The sequence below is a fragment of the Amborella trichopoda genome, chromosome 4 (genome assembly GCF_054954075.1).
Source record: "Amborella trichopoda isolate Santa Cruz 75 chromosome 4, AtrichopodaSantaCruz75HAP2 v2.0, whole genome shotgun sequence".
Classification (NCBI taxonomy): Eukaryota; Viridiplantae; Streptophyta; class Magnoliopsida; order Amborellales; family Amborellaceae; genus Amborella; species Amborella trichopoda.
Window position 1 is genome coordinate 10,586,351 of NC_142339.1, and position 18,028 is coordinate 10,604,378.

An 18,028-nucleotide genomic window follows, 5' to 3' on the forward strand; every position below is an offset into this window, starting at 1 on the left:
TGGGCATTCTAGTAATTTTTTGGGTTTACAGGTGGCCGCTTTACGAGAACAACACGTGGCACCAAAAAATCCTCCACATGTGATAACTCACCTCACATGTCTGCCCCCTCGCTTTTCTACACGCGCAATGCAACATCTATTACATAAGAATTTATAGAGAACAAAGCGACATTCATTATTCGATGCGATAATCCCGACAAAAAATCATTAAAGCATAACGATTGAATATATATTATTATAGAAGCTGATAAAATCACATTAGGCGATGTGGCAGTGTTGGTTGACATCTCCAATTTTTTGGTGGATGTCTAGAGTTCAAACCCTTTAGCACGCGTCCTCGTTTATATTTTTGTTGTCAAAAAAATATAAAAAGGCAGAAAATATTGTTGTAAAAAAATAAAAAAAATAAAAAATAAAAGGCTTTTTAAGATAAAGATAAAAAAGATAATACAATAATTTTTTATTTTTCTTGTAAAAAAAATACAAAGTAATATAACAAGTATTTCTTGCAAAAAAATAAAACACAAAAGGCATAAAAAACTAAAATGTACTTTGGCAAAATCATTTTTTTATTTTTCATGTAAAAATAAATAAAAAGTAATACAACAAGAAAAAAAAAATGTAGTACAACATCTTCTTTTGTCAAAAAAAAAAAAAAAGATAATCAGCAAGTATCATATTTTTCTTGTAAAAAAAAAATTAAAAGATAACACAATAAGTATTTCTTGTCAAAAAAATAAAAGGTATTTCTTAATACAACCTAGGAATAAATAGTCTAATTATATTTTTAATTTTTATAGCATGATGGTCTTTAACATAAATTTAGTAATATTAATTTAAAGATAGAATTCATACAATCTCTTCCACTAATTTATTTTAGAAACCCAAAAATTAAAGAAAATTGATACGCATTCTAATACTTTCTACATTGATAACCAAATATTTTATTTTATTTATTAATTTTTGTATAATAAATCATGTAGTGTACTATTTTTCTTGCAGTTGTCAATAATAAATTAGATGATATTATAAAATATTTTGGATTTGTTATTATTTATATAATAAAATAATTATAAAATATTGTTGGTATATAATATTATAGTTTGTTAGTTGTAATAATTTGGGTTTTTTTAGCAGATTAGGGCTTTCATCCAATTCGATATTTTAGTGGCCAATTTTTTATTGATTTAGTCAAATCTTTATTGTAGTCCATATATGATTATATACTTAATCCATGATAATTCTATGATTTCTTTTGTGTGATGTAAATTTAATAGTCAACATAAATTCATACAGAAGAATATTTCAATATTCATAAATTGATGAAAACAATGAAAGTTAATAATGTAGTATCCCTATTTTTTATTGGATTCCTAAAAACCAATATTTATAATGAATTTTAATAATTTTTTTGAATTTTTTTAAGGCTTAAACTGAGCAATTCGGCCCGATTCTCAATCCGGATCGTCGATTCACCGATTCGGATCGGTTTTTGAGATGCCCAATCCGGGTCACCGATTTATTTTTTAAACCACTGGTTTTTACTATTCATCGAGGCTTTCAAAACGAGATATTGATGTTTGTCAAAGAAATGAGATTTTGAAATCATTTTTGATTCATGGTAGTTCTAACAAAATGGGCAATGTAGATCACATAAAGAACAAAAAAGTTTTTGAATGAGGATTGTACACTTCCTACCCTCACACACCTCCAAAAATAAAAATAGAAAAAGCAATTTGGAGAGAAAATTTGGTTGTCTATGCTTCGTGCCTTACATACTCTTAAAAAATATTCAAAATATACCTTGGAAAGTACAATCCGTAAAGGGATTGTATACAATGAGATCCTTTACAGATTGTACGAGGAGGTCATAATTGGATGTGAAATTTGATAATCTGAGTGTATCACAAAGTTCGAAAAATAAATTTTTTAATTTTGTGTTTGGTCTATGGATTAAATGCAACCACCCAATTTCATGTTCAAATGTCTAGATTAATTATGACTACATTATACAAATAAATGATCTTATTGTATACTTTTTCATATCTAAAACACCCGTAAATGTCATAAGATTATAGCTCACCTAAAACAATGTCGATCTCAATCTTCAGATCTCGGCCAGGCAGCAGCATGATTTAGTTTTGTGCTGAAATTATGGGTGTCAACATCTAAACTCGTGCACCTCTAAAATAATTTAAAAAAATACAAATCTATCGAACTGAAATGATTGAAATTATGGGCATAAGTTTGAAGGGGTGCTTTACTTTGATTGTTTAGAGCTTCGGCTTTATACAAACTACACCCATCATGTGACGCTATCTTGCTGCCTAGGCTCCATCGATTGTATCTATATGGTTGCTTTTTTTCTTACTTGTTTTTTTTTTTTTTTGAAGTCATTAGGATTGGAGAATGGGATGCTACGATTTTCTTTTTTTTTTTTGTGATTGTATACTACGAGACCATACATCTTTAGTACAAGGCTCACAACTAGTCCTAGCTGTTAAATGCCTGATTGGATAGTTTAAGATGTATCGAGAAGTTCTAGATAATCGTTTTTAGGAAAGGTTTCTATACTTGCCCTACAACATAGAGGAACTATCCTCCACCTACCATCCAGCTATCCAAGTTTGATCAAGAGAGCCACTCACAGTTTGATCTTAGATCCAACGTCTCAAAGTATTTTATTTTTACTTTTTTTATATAAATTGTATGAAAATAAAATTTGGCATGTGCTATATTCTCATTGGGGCACACCTATAAAAAATATTAAAAATAATTTTTCTATAAAATATAATGACCAAAATACCCCTTGAAGCTTTCAAGAGTATTTTGGTCATTTTATTTCATTGGAAATATTTGTTTATATTTTTCACTAATGTGAGTTTAGTAGATGATTAGACGTCCAAAATATAGTGTCAAAATAGTTTATAGAAAAAATATTAAAAATAAAATAGTGTAGAGACGTGACATTGTGATTGGGGCAATCTTAGCCTTCCATTCAAAATGGATTGTTGGATAAAAGAAAGTATATAAGTTTTATGCTGTAGGGGACGCATAGAAAGCTTGCCCATCTTTTTTGGGCTTTGTGTTTAGTCTCAAGTATGCTTAGGACGATCCGATTTGAAATTTGGTAGACAAAAATCATTGTGATATCTTTGTACATAAATGATCTCTTTAATTTTTTTAGATTTTATAAGTCAACATGAATGGAGCTTGATATTTATTTTATTTTTATTTATTTGTTTATTTATTACAAGTGAACATCAATAATGGTGGGTGGGACGTTACGTCGTGGCTCGTGCGCCCCAAAACAACCCAGCCTTCGGGCCAGCGCCAGCCCCATTCCATTCATCTTTATAATTACTTCCCCTAAAATATATCCCTCGTGCCTTCACTAATTAAGTAGTTGGAAATAATATAAACTATATACCCTTCAAAACAAGTGGATCAACTACTCGCTAATTAATATTTTCTTATAAATAATATTTTTAATGCCAGTTGACTTTCTTAATTTTTTGCTAACTACTTCATGTGACATTGATTGGTCACTCTCTATGAAGTGTTCAAATTGCATTGTTAGTTACTTGCGTAAAGGAATCGTGCTTCAACTTGATTGGTCAGCTGAAAAAATATTTTATAATATCAAATATGCATTTATAGAAAAAAAAGAAAGTTTAGGTCTGGTCCGGTTTAATCCTGACTTGATTAGGTCTTGGCTAGACCCGACTGAGGTCCATAATTTTAGGCCCCAAACTGAACTGCCATGTCATGGAACTGGACCCAAACCCAGATCCAAGTTAGTTTGATTGGTTGGGTCTGAGGTTTACATGATAAATTATGACAACCAGTTGAAATGTTTTAAAAAAAAAAAAAAACAACCAATTAAAATGCGTAGGGAAAAGAGTGAATTTTTTTTATTTTTTTTTAATAATTTAGTGGGGAAGACAGACCCTACTAGTAGAAATGAAAACCGTAACGTGATTACTAAAATGTCAGGGTGCTAACATCTTGCACCCTAGGCTCACGCTTAGAGGCTTCGAAGTAGATCATGTTAACTATGTCCAAAGCGACAAAACGGTTTTTTTGGCCTATTCATAAAGTGGTGACTTTTTATCGAAAAGCGGGATGCAATTCTACATTTACATTCTCAGAGGTAGCAAACATCCATCTTTAAGATGGATGTAAGTTGCGGTCCTCTTAGGAACATAGAAGGTAAAGATTCAAATTATTTTTCAAAAAATATTATTTTTAACTTTTTTAAAAAAACATTATTTACATATTGGTGATCTACATGTTATAGATTACATATGCCTAAAAAATTAGTTCCAAAATCTATCTCAAAAAAATATATAAAAGATGGATGCTAGCTCTATGTGGGTCCCACGACTCACAAAAACCGTGTCCCCTTTTTTTATATATTATAAAGCCTTTGGTACATAAATTAATTAATGAAAAAGTTTATATAAGGTTGCAACCTTAAAATGTAAAATTAAAGATGTGCCTCAAAAATCCATCGGAAAAAATTGTTTTAATGTTGGAAAACCCTCTAATTGATCATCTCTACATGAAGATGTGTGAATAATAATAATAATGATGATGATGATAATAATAATAAGACTTTGAATCCTAAAAATAGTACATTTTCAACACATTATTTAGACCGTCCATTTTCAAGATTTTCATATGGTTATAGATAAATTTGATTTTAACCATTTTTGGACTTCAAAATTTTATAATTAGATATGAAAATAGATTTTCAGATAATCCTAGTAATTTTTTACACCAAAATTATATATTATAATAAAATTTCGAGGTGCACCTTAATTGGATTGTTTAAGGTTGCAACCTCATAGAAACCACACCCATTAATTTAACATTCAAATTTACTCAAATTTATAACCTTTATAACTCAAATCTTTAGAAGATATGAAGTTGTTATATAATTCAACATACTCCCTCATGTCGCGTGACAAAAAATGTTCCATAAAAATAGTAGAGACGCAACGTACACTAACGCATGTTTGAAATTGATTCTTCGAAAAGGCAAAAGATTGAAGTTCTTAGACACGAGGGTAACAAGAGGAACCAACGGTTTTGCCTATTTTCATAACTTCGCTACAAGGCGACATAGGGCAAGAATCAATGCATCTAACTTCTTCACGCAAATTTGTCCTCTCGATATAAGGAAACAAAAAATAAAATACCATCTTACGTGTACAAAAGGACCACCACAACAAGATATAGAACACTATAATTTGTTTTCACGTTCATACCAACTTTGTGATACTAAGTATTACTTGTATGTGTGATTTTTGTCTCACGCACACATTGGACCCCTCTTTCACATGCGCACAAAAATATTTCTATTTTTACGTGTGATTTCTTTTTTTTCTCGTAAAATGCTCATTTAGCAACATTTTCCTCGTTTCCTCTGGACCATTAGTACTATCACACTATGGCAACTGTGGTAAGTGTTGTTTCTCCATTTTTATAAAAAACATAAAATTCTCTTATTTTCACGTTGCAAAGGAAAAGGCACACGTTTTTTAAATAGAGAGTGGTATCATTGAGGGTTTTTTTTTTAGGGTGAATCAGTGAGATATCGGGCCCCTACTCATTTTATCGAAGAATCACAAGAGATATTACATGAACCGTTCTTATACAACCTTTGGCAAGAGAACACTAGCAACATTAGATACAATGAAAATTATTACAAAATCAAGGGGGCGAGCATGCCACACAGTTGCTTCATTCAAAGAGACCGTTGGTTCAGCCAAGGAGTCTGAAGCCTTATTGGCCTCTCTGAAAACGTGACATTTGGGCCCCTACCCTTTGATGAGAATGTAGTCCACACCTCATCATGGGGTCTCAGCAATAAATTTTTTAAAAGTATCATGCTTAAAATTTTAAAAATAGCACCATGATTTGGTCCCAAATTGTAAGTATGGGTAGATAACGGGAGCCTAAAAGACTTAAAAACTCATTGCAATCTTGAATATCAATGTGGCAAGGCAGCTAAAATCTCTCCCATGCATGTGACGTGCGGCAGTGGGCTAGAACAATAAGTAAATACAAATATAAGTTTTGAAAATAAATAAATAAATAAATATTATTTTTTAAATTGGTGAGGTAACCTAGGTCTTTGATAAAACCAGTAATTTCTGGATCGGCCAGTTTCGTTTCAGATCATCGATTTTTAGAACACTAGTTTATGCCATCAACTGTGTCCCCATCCTATGTTATTAGTGGATTATCTTCCTTTGAACGACAATATTCATCAAGTTTTGATGAATCTAACTTCATATCATTGGATCAATATGTTTTCTTACCTAATGTTGAAAGAAATAAGTTGGCTAAGAAATCTACCATCTGTGTGTTTTTTGGTTATGATATTCAATAGAAAGGATTTTGATGTTATGTTCCAATTTCGTATTTCTCGTCATGTGACCTTTCAGGAAAAAATACCTTTTTACTCTTCAAAAATATTGGATCTTTTCTGATTCATCTTCTATGCTCTTTCAGTTTCTGGATCTGTTCACGGATTCAATTCATAGTGAACCTAGTCCATCCAATGTTGACCCTGTCACAAGTAGTGTACCTCCTCCAAAGGACATTCAGATGACTAACCTTATTGATTATGTACTTGATGGGCCCCTTCCTGATTCCAATCCTACTAATGGGCCCCATCCTGATTATGTGCCTCATGACAAGCTGCAGCCCATACTTAGTGAATATTGCTATCCTATATGAGTGCAATCTGCACCTCAATGTTTTTTAGATTGTAATTATTTCTTGACTACTGTTCTTTCTCTTCAAGTGGCAATATCCTATATATATATATATATATATATATATATATAGCCTTTGATCTAAATTGGAAACAAATCATGTAAAAAAACCTTTCACAAAACCCATACATGGGATCTTAGTGATCAACCTCCTAGTAAGTTTGTAGTAGGTTGTCAGTGGGTTGATAAAACTACGACCAACTCTGACCATTTAGTATCTCAATTAGTTGCCAAAAGGTTCACTCAAGAATAAGGAGTTGGCTATGACAAGACCTTTGCATCAATTTCTCGTCTAACATCATTCAAGACCTTAATTGTTGCTTCTAATTGCCATGGGCCCTTTTTCATATGGATATGAAAAATGACTTTTTTCATGGTGGTTTTCTTGAAGAAGCATGCATAAAACCTCATCCCGATCTGCCCCATCAGCCCTATCAAGTCTGTTAGTTTCACAATGCTTTTATGGAATTAAATAGGTACCTTGTACTTGTTTTGAGAAGTTTACTTTGTCATCCTTGTTCTCGATTCATTCAAAATGCCCATGATTTTGCCCTCTTTGTTCGAGGATCTCCTTGAGGGATTATTTCGTTTGCCTCTTTATGTTGTTCATATGGTGATCACCGGTAATTATTCTGTAGGCCACGATACTCAACTTCACCTAAGTGTTTTGAAAAGAAGTACCTTAGCCAACTTTGATATTTTCTTCCAACTTCACCTAAGTCTTTCGAAAGGAAATACCTTGACCAACTTTGGTATTTTGTGGATTCATCAGGTTGTAGGTATATTCTCTCCCAAGTCAAGTATGTATCAGATCTCCAAAGCGGGCTACCTTAATAGACGATAATATTGTTGATATTACTCTTTTATTGAATATGAAAATTAATCCTAAAGATGAAGAGCTGCTTTTTTATCCTAATCAATACTGACAGATTGTTGGGAATCTTAATTATTTAACCATTAATCACCGTGATATTAGTCATTCTATTCATGTGTTAGTCAGTTTATGTTTATGCTCCATTCTACTCATTATGTCGGTGTGCATCAAAGCTTGTGCTATGTTCAAAGTACAATGTTTCAACGCTTCAATGCATATGCAAGAGAATTCTCTTGAAAAATGCTTAAGACGAGCATAGATAGATAGAGAAAGTGAGTGCAAGGAAGTTAAAAGAGAGAGAAGGGGGGGTGGGGTGGTATACTGTATTTTACGGTTAGGGACTTGGGGTGTGAAGGGGGGAAAAGGGATGGTAATTTAGATGAAAAATTGACCTTATTTAGAAATATATGTGGTATTTCTTTTTAATGTGAGGCTTTTACTTTACCCATATTTTATGGGGGGAGGGTTTATTAAGTAAATTTCCAAAAATTAATCACAAGGTCCTGTTTGGCTCCTTGCAAAGGTCTCTAGGAGACCCATTTCTATGGAAATGGCTTGTACATGCTATTTTAATGCCCTCCCATGGCAAGAGCCTCATTTATGCTAGGAGATTGATTTCCACATTTTCACATTTGTGAGAAATTGAAAGAGACCCACAAGCCCCAAAAATATCCAATAAGTTATATTTTATAAAGTGGAATCATGCCCACCCAAAAAAGGACCTCAAACCCTAGGGTCACTCTATGGGAATTCGTGTGTCCTATTTGGGTCACCATATGTGAATGGTGGTTCATCGGGAGAGAGAGGGAGCTAGAGCCCCCTGTGCATATGCAATTTCCTCTTAGAGAGAAGAAAGCTTCATTGGAACAGAAACATTATGCTGGTGCCTCTTTTAGACTCCCGAAGATTAAGAGGCTTGTTTGTTTCTTGTAGAGAAGCGGTTCCCATAGAGATTTTGGGTTGTTCCCCATTTTAGTTAGAGAGAAATTAAGTTTCTCGCTGCTCTCACATCTCTATTTGGTGTTGTTGGTAATAGTTGTCAGAAGTAAAGAGAAAGAAGGGAGAGCGGTTTAAAAGAGTTTGCTCAACTTGAGTTTTTGTCGAGGTTTGCCCCATTTAACTTTCATTGGTACAATGGATTTCAGTTTCTCGTGCTCGTAGATGTAGCCCTTCTAGGGTGAAGCACATAAATCTTTGTGCTCTTGTTATAGTTGTTCCATGCTTTATTTCTTATTCTTTATTTGTCAAACATCAGACCATCGGGTTTAGAGCTTCCGCACACAACAAGTGGTATCAGAGCACTCCAAGTGGTATCAGAGCCCGATTTGGGTTTTTCGATATGGCAGTAAAGGTTTCAAATGCAAGGTTTGAGGTGGAGAAATTTTATGGCAAACAGTATTTTTCAACAAGAACGATGAAGGAATATATTTGGCAAAAAATGAAGAATCCATGAAGCTATCCAATGGATATTGGCAGGGTGAGAAGTTGATTTTGAAATCAAGGTAGAGATTGCTGGATTTGGTGCTATCCAAAATCACCAACATTGAGATATTCTCAAATTATGAGATATTCCCATATTATATGGGATCGAGATATTCCCTTAAGAATTGAGATTAATATTGATATGTTTCCTAAAAGAAATGAAAATCCAAAAAGATTAAGACTCTTGGATTTATCTCTTAATCTTTTAAGATATATGTTATATCAATAAGAAGCTTCCTATTTTGTGTAGATTCCTAATTATATATATGATAAAAGTGTAGAGAATTCATGTGCCTTATTTTGGTCACCATATGGGAATAGTGGTTCCTCTGGAGAGAGAGGGAGCTAGAGCCTCCTAGCATAAGATGCAATTTTCCTCTTAGAGATAAGAAAGCTTCATTTGGATAAAAAAATTGTGATGGTACCTCTTTTAGACTCCCACAGATTGAGGTGCTTATTTGTTTCTTGTAGAGAAGCGGTTCCCCTAGAGATTTTGAGTTGTTCCCTTTTTAATTTGAGAGAAAGTAAGTTTGTCGTTGCTCTTGCGTCTCTATCTGGTGTTGTTGGTAATGGTTGCCAGAAGTAAAGTAAAGGAAGGGAGAGTGGTTTAAAAAGGTTTGCTCGACTTGGGTTTTTGGCGAGGTTTGTTCCAAAATGGTTTATGTAACTTTCATTGGTATTGCGAATTTCAGTTTGTCGTGCTCATGGATATAGCCCTTCTAAGGTGAACCACGTAAATCTTTGTGTTCTTGTTGTATGTATTTCATAATTTCTTTCTCATTCGTTATTTGCCAAACATCAACCCATCGGAGTTAGAACTTCTGCGCACAACAAGTGGTATAAGAGCACTACAGGTTTTTCAACATTAAAACAACTTTTTTCGATGGAGTTTTGAGATGCATCTGTCATTCAAAATTTTAAGGGTGCAACCTTATATAAACTTTTTCCTTTTATGATTATGTTAATTATATTAATTATATGTTATACTTTTATTTAACTATATATTACTATAAGTAATTTGCGTATATTATCATTATATATGACATTATCTTATAATATTTTAATATATAAAATAATCATATATAATAATGCCTAATTAACATTAACTATATATAATAATTTTTTAATTATAATATAATATGTCTGGCAACGATGAGGATCTTAAATTTTCACTTAATCCGTCCCATATCTTTGGCAACCAGCATAAAACTTTGACAAAAATTTCAATGAATATTTAATAGTTGACCACAAATACTTGGAAAAGGCTCTGATGGTGAATATATTATAGTATCATAATATAATATACTAACACAATATAATTCTAGGGAGACACGTCTTCCAGGAAATTCCAACAGTGGACAAGCGTCTTTTAAGTCTCTTGCCAGATGTTATCCTAATAGCGGACACCTGTATTAGGAGATGCTAATTTTAGAAGATAACAATTCTAAGAAAGACATCTCTCTGGGATACCTATTTCCAGGGAGCTAAATAAGTCCTAAGAATTAATGTGTGCTTTGTATACTTAGTCGTCTCAAGATAACTTGTGCAAAAGGGCTTCTCATTCTCCACATTACTTACATATATGCAGCAACATCTTTCAAAGCTCCAAATAAACGCCACACATTATTTTTTCTTCTCGGGCATGCAAACAAATGCACAGACAAGTCTCAAACTTCCATGCAATTAATAGGAGGATAAGTTCTCTTACAAGCTTCTATAATTATTCAAGTAAAATTTGTGATATCTAAATTTGGAAATAAGAAGTGTCTTCCTGAAAGTTTAGAACCCCTCCCCTCCTATATACAAAATGTATATATTTTATTGCATAATATACAATATAATTTATTGTATAATATAAAATATATTTTATTTATATAATAGATAGTTATAATATTATAAAATAAAAATATATACAATGTATAATATTATATATATATATATAAAACAAAAAAAAAGATTAATAAAATAATTCACTATATAATATATCTTATATAATACAAATATATATCAAGAAAATAAATATAAAATACATTATCTTATATTTTACAATACGTTATATATAATATATGTATATATTTTATTGTATAATATATAATATACTATTTTGTATAATATATAATATATTTTATTATATATCATATTTTATTTATATAATAGATATTTACAATATTATATAATAAATATATATATTTACAGAATAAATACAAAATACAATGTCTAATATACTATATTATTTTATATAAATATATATTATATAATAAAAAAATAAAAAATACATTATTATTTATATATATATATATATATTATAAATTTATGTAATGTATTATATATTATATAATAAAATAAATATAAAATACACTATATTATATATTATATTATGTTATATATTATATAAAATGTATATTTATATATTATATATTTATGTAATATAAATTTATGTAATATAATATATTTAATTATATAATATATATTATATATTATATAATAAAATAAATATTAAATAAACTATATTATATATTATATTATGTAAAAAATATATATATATATATTAAAAATAAATATAAAATACAGTATATTACATATTATAGTATGTTATAAGTATTATAAAATATAAGAGATATTTATAATATTACATAATAAAATATATATTAATAGAATAAATATAAAATACCATGTACAATGTACTATATTATTTTATGTAAATATATAATAATAAAATACCTAAAAAGTACATTATTTTGTTATATACATTATATAAAATATATATTTATATATTATATATTTATGTAATATAAGAGATTTTCATATATATATATATATATATATATATATATATATATATATATATATATATATATATATATATATATATATATATTATAGTATGTTATAAATATTATATATTTTTATTTAAATTATTATCAATGTAAATATAAATATAAGATATTTACCATATGTCGCAGGAGTAATCAGACACTGACACTATTAATTTTTTAACTTCCCAGGAGGTTATCAAACACATAAACCATCAACTTCTTAAGTAACTTCTAATTTACTGTTATTCAAGAATTTCCAACTTATAGTTCAAGAACTTGCTTCTCATTATCAAATAAGCCCTTAAAAAATGTCTATAATTTGACATGGGCTCAAACTCAACAGGTTGTTTGAGTCTCATTAATCAAGCCTAGAGAGGGCGCATTGAGACTTGAGTGGGTCTAGCTTGTGTCCGAATCAGATATTGGGCTTCGAGTGTAGCGCCAACTCGCGCCCAACCGGACCATTTACAACCCTATTCTTCAGATGTTAGAGATTGGTCTCTCTTCGGCCCCTCTCTCTCTCTCTTATAATTGTCCACGTTGTGCTGAAGATGCCAAAACAAGAAGCACGAGTTCTTCTTTTTTGGAGTCGTTCTCGTCTTTTTATTACTGTTTTTATCTTTTGGCTAAATCGATGCGAAGGAGAAAAAAATTTAATAAAAAAAAATAAATTAGCCATGTGATAAGTATCCCTTTAAGAATTAAATATTACAACACCTTAGTTTGATAGTACACCTTCCATTTTGTTGTCACTCAACACTAAGAAAACTAACTTCTTCCCCAATATCCGCCCTTTAAGTACTAGACACATACATTACGTAGTGGCGTAAATGGTTCGGGTTGGATCCGGGTCAGATCTAACCTGTGAAGTCCAAGTTCAGACTCGGACATGACCCAGACCCGATTGGGTCTCACCACACCTGGTCCAATCTCGGTCATCAGACTCGGATTCAAGATGGGTTCTTTAAGGTCCAGGTCAAGAGATAAAAATAAAATAAATATTGCTTACTATTAAACATCAATTTATATATAAATTATTTACCCTAAGATTTTCAGAGATGTATTTACACTACGACAACGCATCCTGCCCCTAATCTTTCTTGGAATTCGAAAAGATTATAACTTTTGAATATGGGACCATCCTGATATTATGTGTCAAGCACATGTTGTTCATGTGATAAAGTATGACAACCACTTGGATTTTGCATTTGGATGATCAATAAGGCCGCCCGTTTATGGGAGCTGTGTCCTATTTCTTGAGGTAAATGTCATCAATTTGGATTTTGCATTTGGATAATCTCAACATTTTGCGTATGTGACTAAACCTTAATCTCTCTAGTTTAAATCATAGCTACTGGGAGAGGAAGCGGGAATGGCTTTGGTTTCGGAAGCGGGAGCGACATCTGCCCAAAGCGTCGGAGCTCGGGGAGTGATTTTCGATGAGGGCAAAAGTAGCTGATCGAGATCCTGTATGAACAGGAAGCGCGTTCCCAATACATTGGGATCGAGATCCCTATTTAATGGAAATGCTTTTCATGTCAAATGGGATCGTGTTCATATATTCATTAGGATTGTGCTCCCATCGACAACATGATCGTGCCCCCATCTAAGAATGATCGTGTTCCTATTTGGAAAGGATCAAGCTCCATTCAAGGAAGGATCGCATTCTGTGCATGATTAATCCACGCTCCCATCGCAGAACTCCATTTTCATGAAAATTTGGTTTAAAATATAATTATTTTATTTTAAAAATTAATTTTATTTAAGAAGTTTCTTTTAGGATGTTTCAGGAAAATAGGGATGGAATTTCAGAAATGTAGGGATTGCGCTCCTAAAACTCTAGGAGCGGGGATGTAATTTATTCAAAAAATGAGATCATACAATTTAAAGAATGCGTTCCGTGCAGTATTGGGAGCGAGCTCCATTGTAAACGGGACCGAGAATCCTAAAAATAGAAGCGAGCTCCAAAAAGTAAGGAACGAGTTCTGGTCGAGCTCCCTGTTACAGAGCGTCGGAGCTGGGTTCTGGAGCAGAAGCACCATCAGTAGCAGTTTTTAAACCTCTCCTTGATTTCAAAATCCTCTAAAAATCTGTTTTTAAAAATAAAAGAGTCAGATCTGCACTTCATAATGATGATTTGATCACACAAAAGATTGCCTTAATTCTAATTGGGGAATATGACGCGAGAGGTACCATCTGTCTGAGACCTAATATCGCCTCAAACCTCTAACCTTCTGAAAACAGGCCCTAAACCTAGGAAATACCCTGGGTCACTCGGTTGCCTACAGTTCACTTGGTTGAGATTTCTCCACCTTCCCACCTAAAGCACTTTCACCTCCATTTTGAAAACTTACCTTTCCTCGGAATTCTGACATCACGACTTTAACCGAGAAATAGAGGGCCTATCGAGAACCCTGAAAAATGGGTTAAGTTCACCTGCAGATCCCCAAAGATTGAAGGCCCTACACACCGAATGATGTTTGACTTTTGAGAAACTAGGATTTTTTGCACCGCTCGTGCCTCCTTTTTCACCTTCATAGTGCCCTAACTCTGTATAACAGGTGTCTACTTTTTTGCTTCCCCATCTAGCATTGCGCGCAATTGATACGAGTGATAAAGAAGGTCAATTGTAGACACTCTGATCCCGATCAAGAATACCTAATGGAAACCAAAGTCCCCCAGGATGACCAGTTCATGACCTTAACCACCCAGAAAAACCCAATAGGACCATACTCTAACCACCGAGCCACCTGACAAGAGTCTGAAATCTTGAAAGTCAGCCTCAAGCGACCCGGCAACGAAAGATCCAAAACAAGAAGTCTGGAATCAAGGACTACCAATTTAGGATAAACTAGACAAGAAGTAGCATTGACTATACTGAGAACCTGGACGATGAGAATCCCAATGGTGTTGATGAGGAGGTTGCTTGGACCACCCAGGTGACACAGGGATAGATGCCTTAGAATGCGGACACTGGCAAATGAGGACTGAAGGCAACAACCTTGCCAACACTACTCTCAATAGAGGCCGCTTCAGATTTGCCGAAATGGTGGCCAATCACTTGAAATTGGAAGGCACCAACTGAACACAATATTTTCATAATTCAATGTAAGGATAGTATCAAGCTTGTTGACACCAATAACTGTAACATTGTCTTTTCATTGGTCGAATCAACCGCCAACCGTCTAACATCGGAATATGGGAACGAAACGAAAGATATTAACGGGTGTGACACTCTCATCAACACTGTTGCCACCAATGACGGCTTCCGGCTGGCCCAATCAAGCACCCAAAGCCAAGTTTCTAAGTGAACTGATGGTGGCAGGATACAAGCGTCATTACTTCGTCGAAATGCCGGCTGCATCAACAATAATGCTGATGGTGTCACGCCCGAGATTGCACACTGACGAAGCTCCTATCCCCGCCAATGATGGTGTCACTTGCGTTACACTTCCAACAGGACCCAAAGTCATGACGGGTGACGTGTTTGGCAACCTGTAATGGTAATAGGGCAATCTGACTACCATTGCCGTTGACGGAATTATGGCCGTCGCTTGCGTTGAATGGCGAAGTTGTAATCCTAGAGTTCAACTCTGATGAGTACAACGTATATTTTACAAATGGGTTTCTTTCTTTTTAATAGTCAACAAATGGGATTTTTTCTGAAATTTACAATCCAAACGTCAACCCTAGAACTGGCCCAATTCAACAGCTAAGAAAAAGCCTCTGATGAACGTAGTGATATATCGATCTCTCTCTTTTTCTAAAGGAGTGCAAATAGCCTGAATCTTCAGGATTGTGACTCACGATGTTGAATGGAGACCCTTGCTAACTCCCTTCCTCTTCTTTTGTTTTTTTTTTTTTTTCTAAGTTTTTGCTTAATTGGATGATGGGCATGAAAACTAAAAAATAAATGAAGAATTATCATAGAAAATAAATGAATAATCAAGTTAAGTTTCTCTCAAAACAATTAATTGAATAATTACATTAGAATCCTAAAATACAAGTAGACAATCAAATATGCATAAAAACAATTGATATCAGGATAATATAAAATGAAGAAATAAAAAAAAGCAAGGCAAGGTCTTTATTCAGAGTTCTAAAAATTTGAGTATTTGATTCCTGATTTGTCATATATATTCGACATCCATGAAAGATACACATTTCCAACGAGCTAAATAGGACCTAAAAAAAATGTTACATAAGAATGTACGTTTTTCATACTAGACAATATGCTTCGAAATTGCTTCTCATTCTCCACCTTGCTTACATATATGCAGCAACATCTTTCAATGCTCCAAATAAACTCCACACATTATTTTTACCGCATGGGAACACCTACATATGCGGAAACAAGTCTCACACATCCATGGAATTTACAGGAGGATAGAGTTTTCATACAAGCTTCTAAAATCATTCCAGTAAAATTTGTGAAAACATTTAGATTTGATTAGTGTTTCTGTAGAAGCACTTCCTTTTATTAGCCTCTCTAAGTTATTATAAGAGCTACCTCCAAATTTAAGAGCACTTTTTGAGCTCTCCTTCCACTTCTTGGCCTTTAACTGCATCTCTTTACCCTTCTCTCCGTCCATCAATTCTCTCACCGATGCTTCCACATCCTCCCTCCTAACATCATTGTTTATCTCCATCCCAATGCCCCATTCCTTGCAAACGTACCTGCAATTTGTTTGTTGATCGTAAAAGAAGGGGCAACATATCATGGGCATGCCATTGCAAATACTCTTAAGTGTAGAATTCCACCCACTGTGAGTTAGGAAGCCACCAATTGCATGGTGTGACAGTACTTTCATCTGGTTACACCAACTCAAGATTAGCCCTCTTTCTTTGGTTGCTTCGACAAAATTTTTTTCTAATATTACGGATTCGCCAACTACAAGATCCTCGCGAATGAAGCATATGAAAGGCCTTTGGCTAATGGCAAGACCCCAAGCAAACTCATTGAGTTGATAGGGTGTTAAAAATGCCGCACTCCCAAAATTCACATAAAGAACCTACTTAGGTTCCTTGTCATCGAGCCATTCTAGAAAAGCATCTTCTTCTTTCCAAAGGCTCATAGAAACTGACTTTAAGTGGTCATTGGTTTCACTTTGGCTAAAGCTTACAACAGGGCAAAGGATTCTTTCTCTCATGGCATCGAGAACAGGTTTCTCTAAATCTTCGAATGTGTTGAGAATGAGAGCTGAAGCCTTGAGAGCATCACGGCATTAAACGGTGCAAAATTGAAACATGAGATCATTAAGATTCGTTGTCCTAATGAAGAAAGGTACATCTCTTAGACGGATATTCGCCATGCCAGGTATCCAATCCACAACTGTTTCGAGATCGCCGTTAGTCAAGAAATTTTCATCTGCATTAGCCAAATGACGTTAAATTTTGAAACCAAAATGTGCTTCATCTGAATTTTACTTGTAAAAAATATCATAAGAAATTTTGAACTATTTTAGTTTGGATTTTTGTTCTATGCTTGTATATTCATTTGAAACTCTAAGTGACGGTCTAGGGCACTACCAACGCTGAATCCATGCACCATGAGTTGTAAGCTCCAAAAAGCTATGATGAGTTCTTCGAACTTCTACGAATAGAAAAAGTCCAAAGTTGTTCATGATGGAATGTGAGCCAAGTTTTATCGCCAGGCTCATGCTACTTCATTATTAATTATTGGAAAAAATTGTTTCATGCGGTGGGCACCGCATTTCTACATTTGTGGTCCCTGAGGTATAAAAACCCTATTTTAAAAATAGTTACAAATAGGTGGTCCATTTAAAAACAATTGAAACTAAGAGCCCAAATGTTTTTTTAATAGAATTATAATTTCTAATTCTTAATAGATTATAATTTCTAATTTTCAAAATTGACTTTTATTTTCATATTCATGATGTCCATGTTAGAGATTTCATGTTCTTAAAAATTATGCCCTAAAAGCAAAAAATATTTTTAAGAGGTAACTCATTTCTACATAGATGCATAGGAACTGTCCTTAATTATTAATATAACTATTATTTTTTGGAAGGTTATACAGGAATGAAATTTAGGATGCAGAGTTGAAG